Source organism: Cryptomeria japonica, unplaced genomic scaffold (assembly GCF_030272615.1).
Source record: "Cryptomeria japonica unplaced genomic scaffold, Sugi_1.0 HiC_scaffold_19, whole genome shotgun sequence".
Lineage (NCBI taxonomy): Eukaryota > Viridiplantae > Streptophyta > Pinopsida > Cupressales > Cupressaceae > Cryptomeria > Cryptomeria japonica.
In genome coordinates, this window is record NW_026728841.1 from 358,363 (window position 1) to 364,618 (window position 6,256).

General features: G+C 33.3%; 1 long non-coding RNA gene across 2 annotated transcripts; it reads left to right on the forward strand.

The window, feature by feature from the left end:
• Positions 1-1,374: 1,374 nt before the first annotated feature.
• LOC131860853 (uncharacterized) lies at positions 1,375-5,226 on the forward strand. 2 transcript variants are annotated; one of them, XR_009359939.1, is made up of 3 exons: positions 1,375-1,441; positions 1,926-2,004; positions 4,737-5,226. It is a non-coding gene; the product is annotated as an uncharacterized LOC131860853 (long non-coding RNA). The 2 variants fall into 2 exon arrangements; XR_009359940.1 differs by having other exon boundaries at positions 1,380-1,441; positions 1,802-2,004.
• Positions 5,227-6,256: the final 1,030 nt, after the last annotated feature.

Sequence of the window (6,256 nt, forward strand, 5' to 3'; positions counted from 1 at the left end):
ATGACATCTAAGCTAAGAAAAAAGTGGGGGTCCCCATTTGCAATGGGGCGACATGTGAAAATGTCACGACAATTGGTTTGTGGCATCTTCATCATCCAAGGACTTGGCAACATTTGAACAAATTTCAAAGGTATATTCACAGATTTGCATTCCACTTCCTACTAATTCCTATCTAGAATGGGAAGTATTCTTGCATTTGTACTTGGTTTATCTTCTTCTCAAGGGGAGAAATGTTTGTAGGCATTGGACCATGTTTTGTCTTCGAGCACTCACCATTTCTATAGAACATTATTCATTATGGGGGCTATGTAGTCTCCTTCTTTCCTTCCTATTGGGGGATACTTGATTGTATATACATGATGCATGTAGTCCTTGTGAGGTATTAGTAAGTAAGTCCTCAATGCATCATCTTGCTGTGTCTTTTCTCTCTTTTGGAGAGGAGTTTTCTCCCACAGGGTTTTCTCCTTTTCTCCGTTTGTGAGAGATTCCATTTCATTGCATTGCATTTGCATTTGTACATGGGTACCTAACATGGCCTAGTAGTTGGGACATATATTGCATAATAATCTTCTTCCTAAGTTGAACTTAAGGGGGGATGGGGGGGTGTTGGAGTAAATGTGGTTTAATCATTTACATATGCTTAAGTTTCACTTAGGTAGCTGACATAATACTATATTAGATATTAGTTGGATTTAGGTGCATATTATTTAATAATAGCATAGCGCATTTTATATTTGTAACTGGTATTTGCAAGTCAGTTAGACTTTACCTCATCATACCTATGCTATTTACAGGGTGTTTTTACATTTCATTGCATCTCAATTCATTATCACTCATTGGTAAAATAGCCTTGTTGCTTCTCTTATTGTGAAGGTTTTATTTGCAGATTGTTGTTCTTGGGTTGGGTGGTTTCACCAACATTGAAATCTACACAATTTTCGCTAGAAACTTTTTGTCTGAAGCACCCATCACTTCCCATGTCAATAGAAGGTGATTCTTGTCTTCAAATTATGTCCTAGCCAGTGGAATATAATGCATGCAACTTTTATATTGCCTGTATGTGGGTATACCAGTCTCCATTGGCAACAATCAATGATGTTACCTTTGAATGGACTTTGGGCTTAAGTCCCCTTGACACATGGTTGAGTCCAGATGTAAGCATCATATAAAATGAATAGCTATTGATGAGCTACACTGCATTCTACAGAAAATGAAAATAGCATGGTCAATATGCTCTTGCACACATATTTGATCTTAGATTGCATGTATTTCTTCTCCTCAAAAGTGGATATGGTTAGATATTAGTTGAACTACTATTTAAGAACATTCAATTTTCGAATCCTTTGCTCCATTTTCTCTTATCTATGTCTCAAATCTTACAGATTGTCCAAAAATATTATAGAATGATGGCATCACAGTTCCAACACAGGATGCTAATAAGGTATTCATCATTTCTCCCTTGAATATTGGAATTTTTTTAAACCAAAAGATTGTATAGGATGCACATAAATAATTAGACCTGGTTCGGTGAGTTGGCAGTTTTGTTTAAGAACATAAATAATTGATTTTGTTTTTCCTTCCTCCAACGAAGAAAGGAAAGCTTCTATATGCTTTGAATGCAGTCATATGATATAAACATCAAGCAGTAGACTTCCTCATAACTATACCACCATTAAATATTGGAAGGCATGAGCTTTGTTTTAGAAGGTTTTATAAGCATTTTTAATTTTGTCCTTCAAAATTTATTTGAAAAACAGATCGCATTTAAGTTATTGCTTTGCCTAACGTTGAGGTTGCAAAGTGTTCTGGAGTTGGAAATGCAGATTAATCAAGGAAGAAGGAATTTACTTGTGTATTTATATGAGCTGTTGATGCCTTCATTTGCTTTCATAATACCTTAAGTCCAAATACTACAATCTTTTCAGAGTACATATCCATGAGTTTCAAAGACAACGGGCAAGGAAATTATACTTTTGCATGGAGAAAAAGTGGAGTGTATATAAGGTATCAGAAATTCCTTTATTTGAATGAGATTATTTCTGGTGTCAAATAATTTTGAAGATAAGAATTTAGAAATCAGAACACACGTTCTCAAATAATTAGATTGGAAGAATGCTATTGACAAAACTTTTGTTTTCTAGTTCTTTGATTCTGCAAAATGTTAGATAAAGTATTTGGATATGAGTATGAGGTATTAGATTAGGAGGTTCAATTCCAAAAATAATTTTTCTTTGAAGCTTTCTATTCATTTCTTTATCTGATAAGACTAGTAATTGCATAAAAGAACGTAAATAACATTGTATATTAGATAGAGTAATAGAAGCATATCCTTATTCATGTGAAATTCTTACATAGAAGCATATCAGGGTGATCAGTCAAGGAATAAATTACTCTTTTGACTATGCAAAGACCATTTAAAGAACCATACTGAGCAGAACACAACCGTTGACAATTAATAACAACTGTCTCCTAATAACTAACCAAGATGGCAAGTAACTAATGGATAAACATTAAAATGAAACTTTCCAAAGTCATTTTAGGCAAACCACACATTCTCCTAATATTTTTACTAGAAAAGTAGTCATATATCATATTTGAAAAAAATCCAATCTATTTGAATATGAGAACTGATTGTTAGATAAAGGAAGATAAAATTATATCAATGTCCACAAATAACTAAAGAAGGTTAATGAGACTGAATAGAACAGCCATTAATAATGGCATGTGGGAGTCAGAAAGGAACTCCATCCCTGAAAGAGATAAAGGCTACAAACTCCAAGATAAGAGTACAGAAAAAGATCTAAGCAGCTAGGGTGGAGAAAATCAAAATAAGTAAATTTTTAAAATGTTAGTATACATATTGTCATGTACTCCAAACATTACATAACCACAAGAAAGAAGGATCTATTGGTAGTGAAGTAAATGCAGTTGATAGAGACTAGGAAAGGGAGCAGGGGATATTTTTAATCTATATCAGATGAATTACTGTCATCCCCATCCATCATCGTAAAAGAGCCAATACAAAATTTGCTAATGCACATGAAGATTATTTTCACTAAGTTGACCTAGACGAGTGACCTTATGGGGCACAATGAACATCTCCTAGATAATCTACTAATATTCATGGCACATAGTCATCCAGGTTTAGAGATGAAGAAGGAAATACATTCCTAATTGGATCAGCTGGATTCTGGATGAGGATTTGTAGCAAGCCCCTAGGTCAATGAATGAATCCATCACATATTTTATGAGATGAGGGAAGAAACCTAGCAACTGCTCTCAGAGGGAGGAACAATCTCACCAATTTATCACCATCTACATATGTAAATAGTTAACACCACTGACCAATGGAGTAGATTGGAGGAATGAGCTAATGCATTTTGAAGTTGTTGGAGTCCCTTACAAAGTGTGACATAATAAGGTTGCTACATCGAAATGGTAAACGGCCATGCACATCTATTTATAAATATTCTTGAATCTGCATACAAGCAACAATCTCTCCCTCAGATCTATAAATATTTGAACCGCTAGCTGCCCACGTGGAAAGTTGAGGCCATTCTCTTAATAACATTGAATGTAATCAGGAGAAATGATGACGGACCAGTGATTGAAGCCCCAAGTATGTGTAAGATGGTTGTTATTTCTGCAAGTTCGCACTTGTAAGAGGGTTGGAAATCATAGAGAGAACTTTTGGGGGTATTGAAGATCATAACCTCAATCTTGCCTGGAACTCTCTTCTGAAGCCTGTCTACTCTTATAATTCAATCTTTCTGTGCTGTAGCTGCCCAAAAAGCTTCATGTCCAACACTATGCAATAAATGTTGGCAAATGTGTGCTTGATCCTGATTGTCCCGCAGTTATTTAAGAATGTTACATCACGGACTGGAAATTGTGGTGAATAATGCAAGATCAATTTTTTTTCTCTTAGATATTTGTCTTAAATGTATTTCTGAAAAACTGTACCAACTCCATGTTTCATATTTTATATAGAACTTCAAATATCAAGCCCACTCTTTCTAAGCTCAGGCTAATTTCCACATAAAAGGGCACCCGTACAAGCATGTTAACATATGAAAACATGCATGTTACCATGCGGCATCCTATCATCCACTTGCTGAAGGAACAGACAGAGCATTAGACGGAAGGATGAGGGAAACGGTGACGGAGTTTTAAACGGATGGGACAGATGTTTTGGCTTTCAAAAATCCAACTCCCGCCCAGTTTCAAAAATATTTATTTTAAATTTTCCTGCTGCTTCTGCCATGTAGAAGTTTCATTTAACATGCCCAGCGCACGATTCCGGTGGTGTTGACTGAAGAAGCCGAGGCCCATGCCATTGTATTGGGGAAAGCTTGCTATAGTGGGCGCCACTGGAGGCGGCACTATGTGGGGTTTGTGGTAAGATCACATTGCTGTATTCGAAGTTGCAAAAAATAGTGTTAAAATCGTTTCTATTTTTATTTTTAAACCCTAGCTGTTTGTATTGCAAGGGTGGATTTTGTGGCCGAGGATATGAGGGAAAAGAAAATAACTTTGGTTGGGGCCGCAGACCCTGTGTTTATAATATCAAAGCTCAGAAAATTTGCTTACAAAGAGTTACTGAACGTGAGGCCTGTTGAGGAATAGAAAAAAACTTATACTGTAATATCTAGAAACCTATATACAATGCCATCATGAAATATTGAAATTTAAAATAATTTTTGTGTTATTTAAATGAGCTTAGTTGTTATTTACAGGAGCTACGCAGAAATGGAAAAGTGCTCTGAGATTTTCGTATGCCCACCTCTGGCTCATTGGGGTTAGCAGAAGGTTTTTGACTATAATTACAACACTTTCAACAACTATAATTACCAGGGACTACGTTTTTGACTTCACACCCAGAAAGAGCACAAGTTTTCTTTCTTCCTTTCATTATAACAATGATGGTGAAATTTATTTCCAGGCACAAAACATACGACATACCAGAAGTAAGATTATTTGTGAAAAACTACATTGATGCTGTTGGCTGAAAAAGCCGAGGCCCATGCCATTGTATTGGTGAAGGTTTGCTATTTGTGGGTGCCAATGGAGGCGGCACCATGTGGGGTTTGTGGTAAGATCACATTGTTGTGTTTTATAAGAATATATGTGTTTATTCATATGAAGCTAATTGATAATCTCTGTTCGCATCTGCAGAATGTAAGTATATGTGATTATTTATGTGAAGCTGATTGATAATCTCACTAGTTGAAGATGGAGAATATATGTGTTTTTTTTTTTTAAATTGCATTATTACATCTCTGCATTCTTTTATTTTTTTATTCTTTTGGGAAGAGCTCCTTTTCAGCTCCCACCATTCTTCCTGTATGAATCTCTCTTCTTTTTTATTTTTCATCTTTTTTTGAAATATTTTTCTCTGATTCTTTATAATTTGTTGTTGTGAAGCCAAGTGATGATCAAAGCAATTTGCTCATTTTGGGAGATTAATCATCTTCAGCATTACAAAAGTTAAGGGCTTTGTTATATGAAAGAGGTGTAATTTTTGAACTTAAATTCGAGTTTTGATACATCTTATGAAATTGATAACTACACTACAAGCTTTTCTGGTTTTTAAAATTCGTTGCAACTTTTTATACGTCTTCAAGAATTTAGCTCCATTAATATTTAAATACTTTGTTCCTTTTAAGTGTAAGTTCGATAGTTTTATTTTCTTTAAATTTCTCATTATGGTATATTAATACGATTATTTTAATTAAAAGAAAGGTTAAACTGTTTTTAAATATTAATGTTTTATTAAAACAAGGTTTAAAGATATTTATTTCATAAAAAAGTATATAATAATAAATTTTTTTTTTAATAGTTAAATGATCATAAATGTTATGAATGTAAATATTATTTCAAATAAAGTGTTGCAAAGTGTATATGAAGTTTGTCTTTGGATAGTGTTGCCTATGTAGAAAAGTTAAAAATAGTTAATGACTTAATATTAGATTTTGAGAAATAATAAAATAAAAAAATATTTTGAATTAAAAAAAGGGAGGAAAGAATCTAAATATTCAATTTGGAAAGATCAAACAAAATCATTATGTTATTAAATTTTGAATATTAAAATATTTAATGTTTATAAATTAAATGCACAAACATTTCAAAAATAATATATAATTGTAATTTTCAATTTAGAAAAATCAAAAAGAATTTTAAAGTTTCTAAATATTAAACATAATATTATTATGTTTCTAATGAAATAAATATCTTTAAACCTTGTTTTAATAAAATA